Raw genomic sequence first — 18,673 nt, 5'->3', positions numbered from 1 at the left:
CCATACATTAAGAAGGTTTCATTATAGTTTGATTCTATTATTGAAATAGGCAGCAAATAAGCAGTATAGGCTCCCTGGCTGCAAGCCCGCTTTACTGAGACCAGCATTCCTTTTAATAGGTAAAAGAATATTAACCTGCAGATCGCTCTACAATAACACGTTCTCAAGAATACATGAATAGTAAGTCGTGCTCCACAACTCATTAAAAATGAAGGTTGGCCACTGAGAAGACTGATCTCATGAAAAAATATGGCAGGCTATTGGCTGCTAGGAACTCCAGTCTGTTAAGCGGGGAGAGAGGCAGAGAGGCAGAGAGACAGAGAGGCAGATTCTGGGTAGCTCAGAGCTGTTGGGATTAGGTAGGTTTTGATGCTTTCCTACCTCTAGAATGATAGCTGGTCCAAATCTGCCATCTCTATCAGCCTCTATCATCCAGTCTCCCTATCTCAAATAAGGCATTTACCTTCCAAAGACTGCTTAGGTTCCAATGAAACTTAGTGGACCCAGACAAATTATGCCTTCTCAGGGTCTTGTCATAATTCTCATGCAACCCTTTCATGGTTGGCAGGAGTTGTTTTTGTGGACTTTGGGTTGCCAATTGGAGGTAGACTCAGAGATACTTAAATGATTACTGACTCAAATTTAAAGCATGATTTTCTGAGATCAGTAGTCTTGCTTGACCAAATTGATCTTTCTTTAAAATGTGTTTCTGTTTTGAGGTTTTGTCTACTTCAACACACTGAAAAGAAGCTTCCAAATTTTTCAAATCTGATTTTATTTTGCATTTGCTATTTGAAAAAGTCATTGTTGGGAATAATAACTAAAATAAAATTACATTAGACAAATGGTTGTTTCCAACCAATGTGCCGCAGGAAATAATCAATAGCTCTGCTGTTGGAAAATCAAATATGTTGATATTAATATTACTATTGTTTTCCTCTTTTCACTAACATTTTAGATTATACCCTAAAGCATTTACTGTTCAAGGTTAGCAATCTTATTTCTGATGTGTCTTAGTAATTCAGCATTCATATTTTATAAGCTGCTAATTGCCATTTCCTGCATATGTTATATAATTTCATTAGAGTTTGTTTGTTTGCATATGTATATATTATGTTTTTTCAGTAATAGGAGGTCAGTGTATTTTAATGTATTAATCTGCTTCTGTTTGCATATGTATATTTTTCACTAATAGGCTGTCACTGTATGTTTGTATATTTATATATTTTATGGTGGTATTTGCTATTAGTTAAAATGCACACATTCTATTTTCTGAACATAATTTATTTTTTGCATTTATTATATAAAAGATTATTCATGGAACAAACAACCAAGAAGCATTAGCAAATATCCAACTGAACTACCTATAGCAACACTGGTTTCCATTGTAAAAATTCTCTCCAAAGTGACTTGTAGACATTTCTGCCATGGGCTTAACATTTTATTCAATCATGGCAATATTGTCACATACCCTTCTGCCTACACTTGGCACAGTCTGTATCAGTGATGTATTTGCAAAAGGTTCATAAGCTCAGATTTTTTTGATTCAGTGGTAAAAGCTTTTCCATTTAAATTGAACATATGTATTCTATTTCAGTACATAAAATCTGGTTAAAAATTAAAAACTTGTACTCTCCTACTTGTTCCCAGGCTCCACATCTACCACATTTATGTCCCCAAGGGGACCACCTCCGACCATTTCCTCACAACTCTCGGCACAGCGATGAATAGTTGTGGTATGCCGACCCCAGTTCTCTGAAGAAGGTTAACAAGCTATTGGGAAGGACTGAGGCTGACATGCCCCATGTTCTCTGTTTCTCTTTAATAATTATTCTTGCTGTTTCTAGTTCTTCAGTTGCTTATTTGTATAACTCTGAATACTGTGTTTTTATATCACTATTTACTGACTTCAGACAGCATCTATGGCCACTTTCTTGTGAAAGAAGAGGAACATAGCATACTTGCACCAGCCTGTGTCTTTTTCTCCTTTTACTCTTAGCAGTTGTTAATTATTCTTTTTAGATCCTCTTGGCTACCTTTATGATTTCAAGTAATGACTTAAAACTCTACTTTTTGATATATAAAACATAAGCAATGTCTTTTGACTCCTTATCCCTAAGATGAAATGTATGTCCCCCACCCCCAATTCTATTGGCTAGACCATTGTTTTTACATTGTATAGGTACAGTATTTCAACTTTGTGAGGCGGTATGTAGGTGTAAGGCTTTTGTTTATTTTAGGCCTGTGAGTTCTTTCAAGCTAGACTATTTTTTTTGGAATTGGGAAATTTTATTTTTATTCTCTAAAAATTATTATCTATCTTTCATTTTCTTCTAGTTTCTCCTTCTGGAATTTTGATTAGATGAATATGTCATATATCTTGAAGTGAAGTTTTCATCTTTTTGTAATTTTGCTCTGTGTTTTGGGAGATTGCATCACCTTTATCTTCTATGTCTTCTACTGAATTTTTCATTTTGATGAACAAAATTTTCATTTGAATTTCCTCATATTTCTATTATTCATAGGCTCCTAATTTATGGATGCATTATCTTTTCAATCCTCTCTGAGTTTACTAATTATGTATAGAAAGTTATCTTCTATTCCTAAATTATCTCTCTCATTTGGGATTATTTTTCCAGTACATTTACCTTTGTCTTTTTCTCCAATGGCCAGAGATCTTGGGGTGTTCATATTCATATCTTTAATACTAGGTAGCTGGCAAGGGCTTCTGGCATTGTGTGGGTTTGTTTTTCCCAAATAGCTTTTCTTACAAAGGAGTGGCTGCAAATTCTGTGTCTGTGGGCCAGGTATGTTAGACTTAGTCCTCTCCAAATGGCTTATTTAGGTTCTTTCGAGAGCTGGTCTCCTGCTTCTCTCTGGTGGTCAGTACTACTACTATTGGCATGTCTGCACAGAATTATAGGGTGACAAGTGTGCTGTACTTATTTGTAGTCACCCTGATTGATGTTCTATTCTTTCTCATACTTTGAGAGTCCAGGTCTCTTTAAAATTCTGTGATGAAGAGTGGTTTCTACTTCCATTGCAGCCCTCTCTTAAGACATTCTCTTCTCAGGTTAATTTTAATATGATTCTGTTTATTTCTATCTTTCAAAAATTCAGTGGTGCCCCCTAATGAAGATCCACATTTGATTCACAATACTCTTTTGGATTGATTTTATTTTGTGTAACATTTATGATATTTTATTATGATTCTTTTTGAGAATATGAAGGTAAATGTGTGTGTGCTCAGTCTACTTTCAGAAGTCCCTTGCAAAGTAGATACAATTTATGACTATCTTTGGATACACCTCTTGAGAACATTGGCTTTTCTATATATAATTTCATCCTGCTTCTTTCAGAGGGGAGCATCATGAAGCCCAGATCTACTTCTAGGAATATACTTCAAATGAAAAGTGTGCTCTTTTGTTATGGAAAATGTGAGTACATACAAAAATAGGAAGAATAGTATGATGAACCACCATTTGGTCATTACTCAGCTTCAACAAATATCTCACGAGCAATCTTGTTTCTTCTTCACCCCTATCTACTGTAGTCCATGCATGGAATTACTTTCAAGAAAATCTTAGACATCACATCAGAATAAATACTGCAATATGGGAATAGATTTTCAAGCCAGACTTCAGAGGCTACTTCTATCCCTTCCCTACCTTATTTCCTGCTTGCCATTAGGACTGACATCGTATGGTCACTGATATCTGGGCTGCTCCCCTTGACCCGCATTGACACAAGCAATGGTGTAGATAGATGACAATTTTTTTTCTAATTGTAATTCAGTTTTTAAAATGAAAGGCTAAGAATATTTAGAAATACCCAAATCATTTAAGTAGAATATAATAACTTTAAAATGGTATATAAAGCTGCTTCTCATACTCTGGCAGTAGGGATGGTTGTTTTCCTCTGAGCTTCTAGCATCAGATAGGCTTTTTATGTATTCATTGGAGCACCAAGGCAGCACCTAGTGCAAATTCAGTTATTGATCTTGATGGACTAATAGACATTTCCAAATAGATACTATTTCAGAATCTTAAATTTGTTTTAATCTCCAAGTCATCTTCTTTGAGGGAACAGAAAGAGCCAGGACTATTCGAGTCAGTGTTAGTTGAAGGCTCCTACAACAAATTGCATCAGCAATTCACATAAAAAGCCAAGTATGGCCCTGATGGAAAATATTTCTGAAGGTAACTAGCATTATCCTTTGTCTCTGGCCTAGAAAAGTAAATTTACCTAAAAATAAAAAGAAATCTCAGTGATGTGTAGTGTCAGATGTGTTTCAGTATTATCTTCTTTTTTTTTAAGTTTCAATTATCATGTCTGTAAAAATAATTCCCATCTCTCTTTTTATCTCAGATTTGTTACTCAAATTGAAGGCTTTTTATCTATTGGGTTGGCCAAAAGGTTCAGTGGGTTTTTTCCATAAGGTGGCTCTACTAGCACTTAGTTGTCTTTAACTTAATTCTAAACAATTTTGTTAGATTGTATTGTGACAACTGTTATATTAGTGCACATTAAAAAAAAAGCTTATCAAAATTGGAGAATCTTTGTGCAGCCATTGTAATATTGAGGATGGAAGAAAATACACAAAATATTTGGGATATCATGCTTTATTATTTTAAGAAAGGTAAAAATGCAACGGAAATACAAAAAAAGATTTGAACAGTATATAGAAAAGGTGCTATGACTGATTGAATGTGTCAAAAGTGGTTTGTGAAGTTTCATGCAGATTTCTCATTGGATGATGCTCCATAGTTGGGTAGAGCAATTGAAGTTGATAGTGATCAAATAGAGAAATTAATTGAGAACAATCAATGTTATACCATGTGGGAGATAGCCCACATGCTGAAACTAGCCAAATCAATAAAGTTATTGGTGAAAATGAAAAATGTGTATTTTATTTTGTAGAAAAACCATATAGACCTTTTGGCCAACCAATACTTATTGAAAACACCCATGACAATACCTAGAACACAATGGAGACTCCAATATTGAACTTGATGGACTATTAGACAATTCCAAATAGATGTTATATCAGAATTTTAAATTTCTGTAAACATCAAAGCCACCTTCTTCTGGTTCCACAGGTTGCTAGTGGCATGACTGTTGCCATTGGTTGAGCAGGTGCTAACTGTGGTTCTTCCCTGTCCTTCATTTACCACATTCAATTATCTACCAAGGCCTGTGTTTCCTTCCTTAGTATTTTCTCCCATATACACTTTTCAATGTCCACATTCACTACCTTAATTCAGCCCCTCACAAACTCCTGCCTGGACTAGAGCAGTAGACTCCTGACTGGTCCCCCTTGCTCCAGTCTTGCCTCTTACATTCTATCCTGAGACTGTGTCTGAAAAATCCACTTTATTTGTTAATCCCCCTCATACTTCTGATCAGAAACCCTCAGTGATTCCTCATTGCCTGTAGAAGGAAGTCCAATGCCTTTATTTGGCATTGCAGGCTCTCTACACTGCAAAATCAACAAACATTTTAGTTTTCAGATCACTTATCTCACTTTATTTGTTTTCCTTCTTCATTGTCTGTCACTCCACTGGAAATAAGTTCCATAAAGCTTATTTTATCTACTAACATATCCATCCATCCACAGTGCCTAACACAATGCCTGGAATAGAGCAGGCACTGGATAAAAATAATATAAACTGAATAAGTATTTTTCACTGTACTCTGTAATTCTACACTGAACCAATCTCAATTACTTACTATGTCCTCAATTACAAAATGATATTTACTACCTCCTCATTTTGGTTCTTGCTCTTGTTTCTCTTTGGAATGTTCCCATCCTCCTCATCTCTACCTTCAAGAGCCACCTCAAAGTCTGTATACAAACTTCCTTTCCTGATCTGCCCTCCAAAGGTCCTGGTATGAACAGTCTCAGAGCATTTGTCACATCCTCCTTTATGCTGTACTTGTTTATGCTTGTATCTTGATTTTGTTAAAAATTGTAAACTCCTAGAGTTTGGGAAGCATGCCTCTATGTTTTGGAAGCATGATACCTACTTTTTTGTATCTTCCACAATTGTGGTACCCACTAAGGATCTTTGAATCCCTCGCACTTGCATTCACTGGTAAATGAGAAGTTGAAATCTATAAATATTTCAACCTTTTCTTCTCCACTTACTCTCCAAACCCCAAGTATGTTCTTTATAATGTCAATCATTGACTGGCCATTGAGTTTTCTTCTATTTTCTGCACATTATATATTTATGATATGGTGAAATTCATCACAAGCATGGGGATTTGCTGACCCAACATGATGTGTTTTTAGACTCAAACTCTTATAATTGACTCTTGGGTTTCTGTTCACTCATTATTAATCTGGATAGATTCATGCTACTGAAACAGCTCCAGCTCTGAGAAAAATACTGTGTAGAACAGCTTTTGAATTTCATATCCTTAATTTGAAATTACCTTTGACTCTAAGTTGTAAAACATGGGAATTCAGGAGCCAGATCCTCTCCTTGCTAGCACTATAACTTTGGCCAAGTTACTTCACCTCCCTCAGACTCAGCTTCCTCACCTGTGAAGTGGGGATAATAATAGGGCCTCATTCACAAGTTTGTTGTGAGGATTAAATGACTTAATACAAATTAATTAATTGTTCCTAGCATACTGGGCAATAACTGTTTTCCCCATACCTAAAATTAGGTGTACTCATATTTCCTATGAATTGTGATAACAAAAAATGGCATTAAAAACACTTAACAATCTATGAAGTATCTGTATGATCAGTAAGGCCATACAACAGTCATGACTCTGGAGCCAGATCTTAAGAGCCCCTGGCTTCATTCCTTTAGTCATGTAGAAGAGAAATTGAGGGAGCCACATTAATGTGGGAGGCCCTCTGGGGCCCAGTGTAGGCACTATATACCAGGCAGTATGGAAGTAGTGAACTGTGTTAATAGCTGGGCTTCATGGCATTTCTTAATAGCTGAATATCAGTCTTGACTGTGGCCCACTATACTCCCCCTATCGAAACACTTGGCATACTAGTTCTAATTGTTTTTTTTCTTGGACATGTTTCCAGCCAAACTTCAAATTCTAATCAATATATCCTTTAATAATTGTCTTAGGTTGGCCTTTCCTGAAATTGGAGCCAGAGTCAAGGGCTTGATGCAGATAGATTCTTTGGGAATTGATCTCAGGAAAAAGAAGTGAAGGAGTTGGGAGAGAGAGAGGAGAAAGAAGAAAAGCCCATGTTAAGTGTACATTTTGTAAGTCACTACTGTAAGCAGTGGGGGCTTAATTCTGTTCTGGTAGCAAATCGAATTCCTCTCAAAATTGTCTTCTCAATGAGGGAAGGCTGGAACATTTATCCCTGGGTTCACATCCTCCTTGGTTTGAGGAAGCACTTACTCCTCTGTACTTCTGGATTCCATGTATGTGTGGACAGAGAAGATTAGCAGCATCAGAAAAGGTCCTGGGGAAGTAAGCAGAAAGGTACCAGGGCATGCATGAGGTGGGCACATCAATAGAGTATGAGTCTGTACATGCACAGAACTGTTCACTGTAGCTACTACTGAAATTTGAGGTGGCAAGAAGTTTGATATGGGACACCAGAGGTACCTGTTATAACAGTGCATTAGTGCCATGAGCCCTAGCTTTCTTCTGTGAGAATAAAAAAGTATATATTTTTTGCTTTTCATGTTCTTCCTCAACTCTTTCTCAGTAGCTTCTCTTCTATATACGCAGAGATTTAACAAATAAATATTAAACATTTAATACAATAAATCTCACATCTAATGTGAGATTTTATTGACAGTTCCTGTGATACAGCAGTGATAAGAGCCAGTTATTTCCCTTCATAGAGCTTCAAAACTATTAGGTCTTGATCCAGTGCTACATAAATGGCTTCAGACCATTCCACATTATTTTTAAGGCTTGAAATGGTGATTTGGTAGAGCACTGGATGTGATGATGTTCCATGAATCCTGATCTTTGTTACCCATTCTACACCTGGGCTTCCTCACATCGGAATGGAAATTATGTGACCTGTCTTTTAGTACTTTAGGACTATATTGAGAGGACAAAGGGTAAGTTTAATGTAGCACAGTTAACACACTCTTTTTGAAAATGTGAATAAAAAGATGAAGTAAGAAAACAACTGAAATGTATGCTAGGGTTCAAAATTTCCCCTCTCTCTAATTTTGAGATTTTGAGGTTAAGATTAATAAAGTGCATATTAATCTCAAACTACAAAACAGGAAAGTCCAGAACAGGTTCATTGTGATTTAACTAGTATCTTAGACCAGGGCCTTTCTTAGGAGACAAAAAGAGGAGGGGAAGACTATTTACTGAGCATCTGCTATGTACTAGAGTGGGCTAGACACTTCACACTAGTGATCTCCAGGCAAAGCCATACATAGAAGCATGTTGTCTTCAGTCCCTACCTTCCCCCTATGATGTCCTTACAGCTTCTAAGTTGTTTTTCCCTTTGTCCTTTCTCACCACTCAATGCTCAATGGATGTAAAACTTCTCACCTCCCTTTTGCCATTGTTGTACCTTCTGAATCCCACGTCTTCACAGTCTGTGATGAGTAAGGTTAATATATTAAAAATACCATCTCTATAAAGGTATTAACAAAGGATACTGATATTACGAGAACTTTGTATCTCAATTTAAATAGTAATTCTAAGACTGAGAATTTCAGGTAATAGCATGCAGGGGGAGAAAAATTTGGAGGACAAAGTGAAGATTATGCTACTTCTCATATGGCAGCACATATAGGACCCTTCTACAGGGCTTACTCTGCTTACATCACAGTGTGAAGAAACTTGCGGCATAAACTGATTCTATGAGAAGGCCAAATTTCCATCATCATTTTCAATTCTCATATGTCTGACTGCAGTAAGATAATGACCTTTCCATGTGTTAAAATGGAACATTAGTGAAAGTAAGAAGGGTACAGGAGAGAAAAGGTCACCTGAAATCAACAACATTTTACTTATGAGTTCCCTAGGTTTCTACATAAGTGAAAATAGTCTTAATAATAGTATCATTTATTTCTCTGATTGTATTATTGGCTCTGGATTTCCAGACAACTGAGTCAGTCTTCAGTAAAAGGATAATGAATGATATTTCTGATCTTAAATACTTTATTTTATTTTTTTATTTGTTGATTTTTTTTGAGAGGGAGGGAGAGAGAGAGAAATATATATATATAGAAAGAAACATCCATTTGTTGTTCCACTTAGTTATGCATTCATTAGTTGCTTTTTTTAAGTATATTTTATTGATTATATTGTTACAATAGTTCTATTTTTTTCCCCTTTGCTCCCCTCCACCCAGCACACCCCTTCCCCGACAATCCCCTCCCCAAGTCCATGCCCATGGCTCACCCTTTCATATATTCTTCTTCTTTTTTTAAAAAAATAATTAATTAATTAGTTAAATATTTTAACAATAAAAAATAACAATCCCTCCCTCTCAGACTTAAGACCCTTTACAATCTTTTAAAGGACAATGGACGAAGGTCTCGAGCTCCTCTAGCTGCTTCAAGCTGGACATGGTTGTCGTCCTACCTACCCTTGGGTCAAGAAATCCCTAATAAGAGTGGGGGTGTGGAGGGGAGGGTGGCCTTCCCACATGGGGAAGGATCGTGCAGACTCCAGGTTGGTTGGCTGTCTCTGGACAACGGCATGCTTGGTTTAACAGGCTGGCATCCTTGTTGTATTCTGGGGGCAACAGGGTTAAAGGACATCATTCAATCCGTAACCACTAGATGACAAAAGACAGGTATTAATTTTTCAATGTCCCACATTAGGGAAAAGAAGGGTTTCTTTGGAGGACGGTATGCCAGGTACATCTCACCTGTCCAAAACCCTTTTGTCCATTATACTTAGTTTGGACTGAGGGAAATATTTTAGGTTTCCCCCCTCTCAGGCCTCTGGGCTCTTTCTGTCCAAGCCATTAGGATAGAAAAGAGAAACCAGTTTTAAAGTGAAGCCCACAGACCACCCCGTTCTTCACCAACCCAGCCACTTAGTTCAGCCAAACCATTGAGTCTCAGGAGGCAGCAATGCAGACAGGATTAAGTGAGGCCTATACGTACAATCACTCAGGTAATGAGATCGTAGGCTTATGCCCTTTGAAAACAGAAAACACATGTTAATTTATGTAACATAACCCACATACAAGTCTCTAAATCTGTAGGACTGTCTTATCGGAAAGACATCCAGTTGCAAGGCATTTGACATTCTTCTCGCCTGTAAATTAAACATCTTCGATAATGCCACAGACATAGTTTAACTTTCAAATGAAAACAAATTTTAAATGAAAAGAAACTTTAAAGACGGTTAGCTGCACTACTTTATAGTCTACCACTGGGCATTGTGATCTTCCTTGAATCTTGATTTTTCTCCCTAAGATTACCCTCCTTGTCATTAAAGGGACTGCATTAAGTTCATTTTTAATTTATCCTGTTCATTTGCATAAACACAACAAGAGCAGCAAATGATCACTTATGATCTTTGGTTCTGCTTTGCTGGAACTTACGCAAGGAACATTTAGGGTGACCTTCAGTCTGCCCTTCAGGGCACAGAAGTTGAGCCACATACCTGGCATTCAGCCTTGCCTGTAAACACCTGTCTTTTCCAGGTCCTTCTGGTTTTCCATTGTGCCTTAAGGTCCCTTCTAGCCATCTTTCAGGAAAACAACCTTCGTTCCTTCCCTGGAAAGATTGCTATGGACCGCTCATCCATCCAAGGTACCAGGCCTTTTATCTCGTGGACTTTTATTACCTTTGAAAGTCAGTCCCAGTTGCTCAGGGCTTTTTGGTAACAACCAAAGCCCAATCATGTCTCCTCTAGGCATGACATTCCAGTCAAAGTCTTAGTCAAAAAATCGTTATTAACAACTGGTCTTATTAGTTTTATGCAAAGAAACTTAGGTCATTACTTACTTCTTTAGAATGCCAAATTCTGGAGGGATCAGATAGGGAGAAAATATATACAGTGTGAAGGAAAATCCTTGTCCTTCTAATATTCACTGAGCTTGCATTTCTATTCTTTATATTTTTATTTTTTCCCCCCACTAAAAATTTTTCTGTTTGTTTGTTTTTCCATTACAGTTGTCTCACTTTTTTCCCCCTCTTGCTTCTCTCCACCCTGTCCCTCCCTTCTCCCACATTCAGTCCCCACCCAGTTGTCCATGTCCATGGGTCATTTATACATGTTCTTTGACTAGACCCTTCCCCTTTTTACCACTTCTCTCCCTCCCATCTCCCCCTTTGTTACTGTTAGTTTATTCCTCGTTTACATACCTCTGGTTCAATTTTGCTCATTTGTTTGTGTTGTTCATTAGTTTCCTTTAACAGGTGATAGCATAAGGTAATTTTCTTTTGTTGCCTGGCTTGTTTCGCTAAGCATAATTCTCTCTAGTTCCAATCATGTTGTTGCAAATGGTAGAAGTTCCTTCTTTCTCTCAGTACTTATTCATTGTCATTTTCCCCCTTTGTACTCATGTTCCTCTCTGTCTCTCTCTGTTTCTTCATCTTCTTAAAGCAGATCCTTTAGCATCTCTTGCAATACTGGTTTGGTGGAGATGTATTCTTTTAACCTTCTTTTGTCTTGGAAACTCCTTATTTCACCTTCCATTTTGAATGAGAGCCTTGCTGGGTAGAGTATTCTTGGTTGTAGGCCTTTGTTTTTCATTACTTGGAATATATTTTGCCATTCCCTTCTGGCTTGTAGTGTTTCTGCTGAGAAATCTGATGATAGCCTTATTGGAGCTCCCTTGTATGTTATTAGTTGTTTCTCTCTTGCTGTTTTTAGGATTCTCTCTTTGTCTTTGAATGTTGGCATTTTAATTATGATGTGTCTTGAAGTGGGCCTGTTGGGGTTCATCTTCATTGGGACCCTCTGTGCTTCCTGGACTTGCATGATTCTTTCTCTCTTCATGTTAGGGGAGTTTTCTGTCATTAGTTTTTCAAAGAGGTTTTCTATTCCTTGCTCTTCTTCTTCTCCTTCTGGAATTCCTATGATATGGATATTATTACATTTCATGTTGTCCTGCAGCTGTCTTAGAGCCTCTTCAGTCTTGTTCAGCCTTTTTTCATTTTGTTGCACTGTCTGTGAGTTTTTGTCTACATTGTCCTCCAGCTCGCTGATCCGATTTTCTGCTTCCTCTAGCCTGTTTTTAATTCCTTCTACTGTGTTCTTCAATTCAGAGATCGTATTCTTCATTTCCTCCTGGCTCTTATTGATAGCTTCCATGTCCTTTTTGATGCTGGTATAATTCTCAGTAAGTTCCTTATAGTTCTTCTGGAGTTCACTGTAGTTTTTCTGGAGTTCTTTGTAGTTTCCGCTGAGCTCATTGAGCTTCTCCATAATACATGCTTTCAATTCCATATCTGATAGTTGGCTCCCCTCTATTTCATTTAGCACTCTTTCTGGGGACTCTGCCTTTCCTTTCGATGGGGGGTTGTTTCTCTGTCTCCCCATTTTTGTGACTCCTATTGTTTGTTGGTGCTTCTTAGAATGATCTGCACTTCCTGGGTCTGCCCCTGGTGGCATCAGATCCTGTACCAATCTGGGCCTAGGCAGCCTGTTGGAGACTTCCAGGGATCTACTGCCTTTGTCTGTCTCCTTTAGTTGATAATCTATTCAATCTGTGATTAGCCGTCAGGCTAAAGGACCGTAGGTGTGGCAGCTTAATTCCTGTAGGCAGGGCTTTTGCTTCCCCTCAGGCTGACACCACTTGGCCGGGAATGGTCTGCCTGCAGTGTGGGGATGAGTCAGCACTGGGACCCAGCCAGTCGCTTCCCCAGCTCTCCCCTCAAAGCCACCACCCCAAACTCTCCCCAAGCATTTCCAGTCCTCTCCGTCTTCCCTCTGCTTGTGCCCAGGGTAAGTGGGGGCCAAAATATTTTTGTATGTGATCTGCTTAAGAGCTCCTTTTCTCCAGCTGTTTCTCTCCGGCTAGCAAGAAACCCTGTGGCTTTTCGCTTTTCTCAGCTGGATACTATTTTACTTTCCACTCTGTTGCTGTAGGCTGGGGAGCCCGGCTGGAGGTTTAGACCCTGCCCTTCTCAGGGGGAATCCCCAGCTGCTGAGCTGTTTCTCAGCCCCTTCAGCTGCCACCCGTGTGAGCCCAGCCAGCCCTTCCATGTCTCCGCACTCCCTACCGGTCACGTTGTGATGTAGCGGCCTTTTTTGTCTCTCCGTGGTTATAAGACTTTTCTCCAGCTGGTGTTCGGTTGGTTATGCCAGATGATTTCTCCAAAAGTACGTTGTAAATCCAGACTAGTTCTGGGAGGAAGTTAGTGTAGCTTCCACTTACTCCTCCGCCATCTTGTTTCTCCCCATTAGTTGCTTTTTATATGTATCCTGACTGGAGATCAAACCCACAATCTTGATGTATTGGGACGATGCTTTAACCAACTGAGCTACCTTGCCAGGGCCTGACCTCAAATATTGACAATGCTATCCCTGTCTCAGATGCATTCATTTAGTTTTCAAAAATAATATCTCTTTCAAAAAGATTCTAAAAGTGGATAATCTACTTCCTCTATTGTCATATACATTTCCATTATAATCACCATTATTCAAGTGCCTTTTCCATGTAGGTATAGCATGAGTTTTCACCTTTCTTAAAAACCATTGTGAAGACTGAGAGACAATCACACACACCTTCCTATATGTTTAAGTTCTTGTTAAAATAATTTTCCATAGGAAGTGTTCATTTTTGCCACCTGAAACTACATTCAAGTACAATTAGGCTTGGGTTTCAACAACAGTGTCAAAACAACAACATCAACAGAAATTGTTTGCTTTTTTTTCAGAACTACCACTGGCTCAAACTTTGAGTTGAATTTCAGAATTAATCTTTTTTTCTGGACAAGGGCATGTATTTTTAAAACCGTGTTTTATTATTTTATAATTTAATATATCTGGTGAGGAACAAAACATTAGGCAAAACACCAACAGCTCTTAAGAAGCCTTTTGACTTTTATATTACAAAAAAAGGTTCACAACCTGAAAGATATAGACTCTGACACATTACTAGGTTCAAAATTGTCACCTTAAAATGTGATTCATCACCCCAAAATGATTAGAGAGGAAACAATCAATTAATTGAAATTCCAATGACTTCTGTGGTTTGTACAAGTATGCTGTTAACTCTTTGATGGGAGAATCTAGCTCTTTGTTGTAGAAACCTATTTAAGTGAACTTTAATGAAAGCAGGCATTGCATTGTTCTCTTCTAACTAGCTTTTGCTTTGGTTAGACTTTGCAGATATCAGTAAAGGACAATAACCAGGCAATTATTTTTTATACCTTCCTATTCTGCCCTACCTTCTATACCTTTGCACACTAAGCCAAACTATCAATTCATTTGACCATGTCTACCACTTAATTTTAAAAGAACGAAATTTCACCTTACTTTTTGACTATTAATTTGGATGATTTTCCTCTTATGGCAGTTAAACTGGGTAAGCAAGAAAACAGATTTTGAAAATAAAGCAGTATTTTCAAAGTTTGAATCAAGATTTGTGATGAAATATGTGTGATAAATTCTATATCCAATGCTACTCAAAGTGTGTTCTGTGGACAGATGCCAGTTAACAACTTGTTTCTTGTCTGTGAAGTGATACATACAAAAACTGAGAGAGAATAAACATGCAAATACTCGAGTAGCAATTTCACATCTATTAAATCTAATAATAAAAATTGATTGTATTTTGAATGCATTTATTGTTTTTACTTCAGTTTTCTAGTAAATTACTTTTATTATATTTTAGTAAAATAAATGCTTCTCTGTGAATTGGGGAAAAAAACCCAAACCAATACTTCACCACATATAGTTAAAGGAACACTGATATATATTTTCATTTTTCATTAGAGGTTCATAATATATAATACATAGTAAATTAAAGGCTCTCGGAAGTCATTTAGTAGAAAGATTCATTTAACTCAGTTTTTCTGAGAAAACAACTAAAATGTAGTATAGTATCTGAAATCTCCCCTCCAATTTTGAGACTTTGAGGTTAAGATTTATAAAGCATATGTTAATCTCAAACTACAACACAGAGAAGGCATAAATTATTTTTTCTTTTGGGTTACTTCTATTAATATTTTATGTAATTGATGTTCTATAGAGCACATTTTGGGAAATATTGAATTATGATGAGTAGTATCTGTAAAGCACTTTATCTTTTAAAAGCATAATAATGTATTATCAAAAACACGCTAAAAGGTGATTCAGTAGGCAAATACAGTCCACTTGACACACTACCATGATGCCATATTATATACAGAAATGTATGTTTTAGCTATTTAACTAGGACATGAAAACAAGAAGAACCTATTCATGCACTTTTAAGGCATTTGAAAGAGTTAATCCATGTAATAATGAACTACTTTTACCTTAGATATGAAATAAGAAATAAATATAATAGAGACACTGAACCCAGTTTGCATGTATGACATCTTGGAGTCAGTGATCGTGTTGTGAGTTCCCATCATGTTCACCCCCATATCTTAAACTGTCTAAATTTGGGTAATATTTGGAAGACCTCAAAGGAGAGTCTAGAGACTTGATTTACATAATCAGGAGGTTGATCATTAACATTCTCAAATAATCCAAACAATAAATCCAACTTCTTGAATTCCCAGTGATATAGAGGATCACACTGCCTTACTCAAATGACAAGTAATCTGAACCAAGTCAAACTGAAACTGCAGAAGGAAAACAGAGAACATAGTTAATTTCTTCAAGTGAGGACTTCAAAAGTAATGGTGCACAGGGATAGAACTATGTGGAAATACTTCCTGGGGACCAAGGGATAGTGGTTCATCCAACAGGGTGGTGTTTTCTTGGGGAATTCTCTGTGGTTCTGGGGTTGGTCTTTCAGCGTTGGAAACATAATCTTATTAGTTCTTCACACATGACAGGTGTTAGGTTGTTAATTAGTGATATCAAAGCTCACAACAACCTTGAAGATTAAAATCAGGTACTTGGGAAAACAGTGTTGAAGAGTACACATTCCAGAAGGAGGTTTCTTCCTAAGTTCAGATCCTGGCATCTCCATTAACTAGCTATATGTCCTTGGATAAGTGACTTAACTCTCAGTCCTGTTGGGAGGACAGAACAAGATAATAAAGTGCTTAGAATGTTGTCTGGTGTGCATTAAGCAGCAGTAATTAGCTATTATAATTTATGTTGATAAATGCAATGCAAAGTGGACTATATATTCAAATTTGCTTGATTGAGTTATCTCACCTAGTAGGCAAGCTACATAGGAAGCCAATTATCAACATCTGCTTAGTGATGATGGCAATGGAAGGAGTTACTTCCGTCTGCATGCTTTATAGAACTAGTCTATGAGCACATGGTGCATCTATTTCAGTGTTCTTTGTATCAGATTCATGGATACAACTGGCTAACAGCTTCTAGTACATTATGGGCAAAAGTTGTTTTCCTGAGAGAGATTCTACTTCTTCATGGTGAGTCTGTATGCCTATGTTCTGACCCCCTATTTGCTAATTTTAGAGTGCAGCCCTAAATGGACAACCTTATTTTCACAATCACAGAGGTCATCTTACTGTTGCGCCACCATTTTCTTACCTTCTATGAGATGTGCATGTAACCAGACTCAAAGTGACTCTAACAGTGAAGACTAAAAATTCTATTAGCAAACAACCTATACTTAAAAGAATAGCTTGTTTTGAAGATTTGTAGAAACAAAGTCACAATTTCAAAAATGATTTATGAATTCTATGGAGTGCAATTAAATTTATACAGTTGCCTATTGAATTGAAGCCTTTAGGATTTATCTGAATTATCAAGTGTCTGCTTTATCAATTTGGTCCAATTACTAATGGAATGGATGAATTGTATACTAAACAAGGCTGAATTTATGGTATATAAGTTATACCTCAATAAAACTATTTTTAAAAAGAGAGAGAGGGGGGAAATAAAAGAAATTGATGGAGCTTAAAGAAAATCATGCCCAACAAACAAGGAGTCTCAGAGTAATTCTGAAATGCCTAAGTCTTTTGCCACATTCCGGCCAAAGTGTTTAGGCCCTTCTGGGCTTGTGACATTTGATTATCTTTAAATGCAGGATCCCTCATAAGTGATGTGAACCTGTGATGACATTAGAGTTGTGCATGACAATTCTCACTCATGGTCCAGCCTATTAATTACCAGTATTTTTGTGATCTTGTTAAATAATGTTGAATGGCTACAACTAAGCTTGCTCTTTTTTTTTAATGAATGAAATGGATTGAGTTGTTTTTAGATTGCTTTTATTCAGTATTAAATGTCAATGTCCATGATTGCTGCAATTTAGCAGTGAAAAATCAGCAGATTCAGTCTTGTGTGGATCATTGTAGAGACAAATCTTAAGAAGGTTGAATATTTCTATTATTTATTATCTCCATTTAACATGGCAGATGGTTTCTGTGCATCATTCATTTCCCTTAATTCTGGATTAGTGTATATGAAAATAAACTTTTAATTAGCAATCTAGTGAACAAAAGACTCCTATTCAAATATTACATTGTCTCCCCCCACCCACTTCTATTGCCTTTTAAAAGTAATCCCCATCAGCTGTACATCCACCAGATAATCAGCCAAAAACTACATCCTGGCACCAGAAATCATGAAGAACATCTCCCAGCTGCACTGCAAGGAGTTAAGCAAGACGCTAAGCATTGAGTGGTGTTGCAGGATGCAAAGCCCCTAGAAGTGGATAGTGTGGACTTCATGGTGGAGAGCACCTGGCTGGGCTTTTTGATGTCTGACTGTGACCACAACCCGATAAGTGTAAATGTACCTGCTGGAGGTCAAGGAAAGCTCTGGCAGAATAGACCTGCTGCATGGGCCAGACTTTTATGTGGGTGCCCCACCTTCTGGAGGACCTTGTGCTGGGGGCAGAGGGTGGGCTGCCAAGGGCCTGGTAAGATGTCAGTCCTATGGAAGAACAAGCACATCATGTAGTTTGCCACACTGAATGGTGGCATCAGGCTTCGGCTGCCAATTCAGGAAAAGACCTACCAGCGGCTGCTGATGCTTCAGAATGCACTGACCACCATACTGCCCCACCGTGCTGGCCTCAAAGTGGACCCATGCACCCTACTAAATGCCATGTGCAATATCCTGGACTGGAGGCAACTCAACTACTACCTGTACCTGAGCATCATGGAGTGTGGCAAGTTGGCCAAGAAGATTGGCACCATGCCCAACATCATCCTAGATGACCTGTTAGAGACGGACTATGTCATTGCCCACTTCTAGACCCCTGCATATGGCTGCTGCCCCTGTGCCCTGCCATACACCCCTTTTGTACAAAAGAGAAAAGATTTGTTTGATTTGAGAAAAAACTCCATCATTCTACTTGGCAATGAACCTCCAGCATCACACTTAAAATCAACTTAGAGCTTTCATTAAGTATATTCTTTATCCAAATCCAAACAAATACCTTGATTTTTCTCCTATCCAAAAATTTCACTTAAAAGGAAAAAGTACAAGTATGTATGATTGCTTTCAAATCTTAGACAAGGTAAGTTCAGTGTTAAATAATTTCATCAAATGAGGTCTAAATTTTGTGGTGTAAATGCCAGGCTTCACAGGTCAGTGAGCTTTTTCAAATGGTACACAGGCTGCTTCTATCAAATTTGTACAAAGGGATTGATTTTGGTGG

The 18,673-nt window shown here is 37.6% G+C and overlaps 1 pseudogene; it reads left to right on the top strand.

Moving 5' to 3' along the window:
• The first annotated feature begins 17,632 nt into the window (after positions 1-17,632).
• On the top strand, positions 17,633-18,267 carry LOC149996057 (cleavage and polyadenylation specificity factor subunit 1 pseudogene; annotated as a pseudogene).
• Positions 18,268-18,673: the final 406 nt, after the last annotated feature.

The sequence above is a fragment of the Furipterus horrens genome, unplaced genomic scaffold, assembly GCF_987537825.1.
Source record: "Furipterus horrens unplaced genomic scaffold, mFurHor1.1.pri manual_scaffold_12, whole genome shotgun sequence".
Taxonomy (NCBI): Eukaryota; Metazoa; Chordata; class Mammalia; order Chiroptera; family Furipteridae; genus Furipterus; species Furipterus horrens.
The sequence above is the reverse complement of the archived record's forward strand: the minus strand, read 5'-3'. Positions and strand labels throughout refer to the sequence as shown.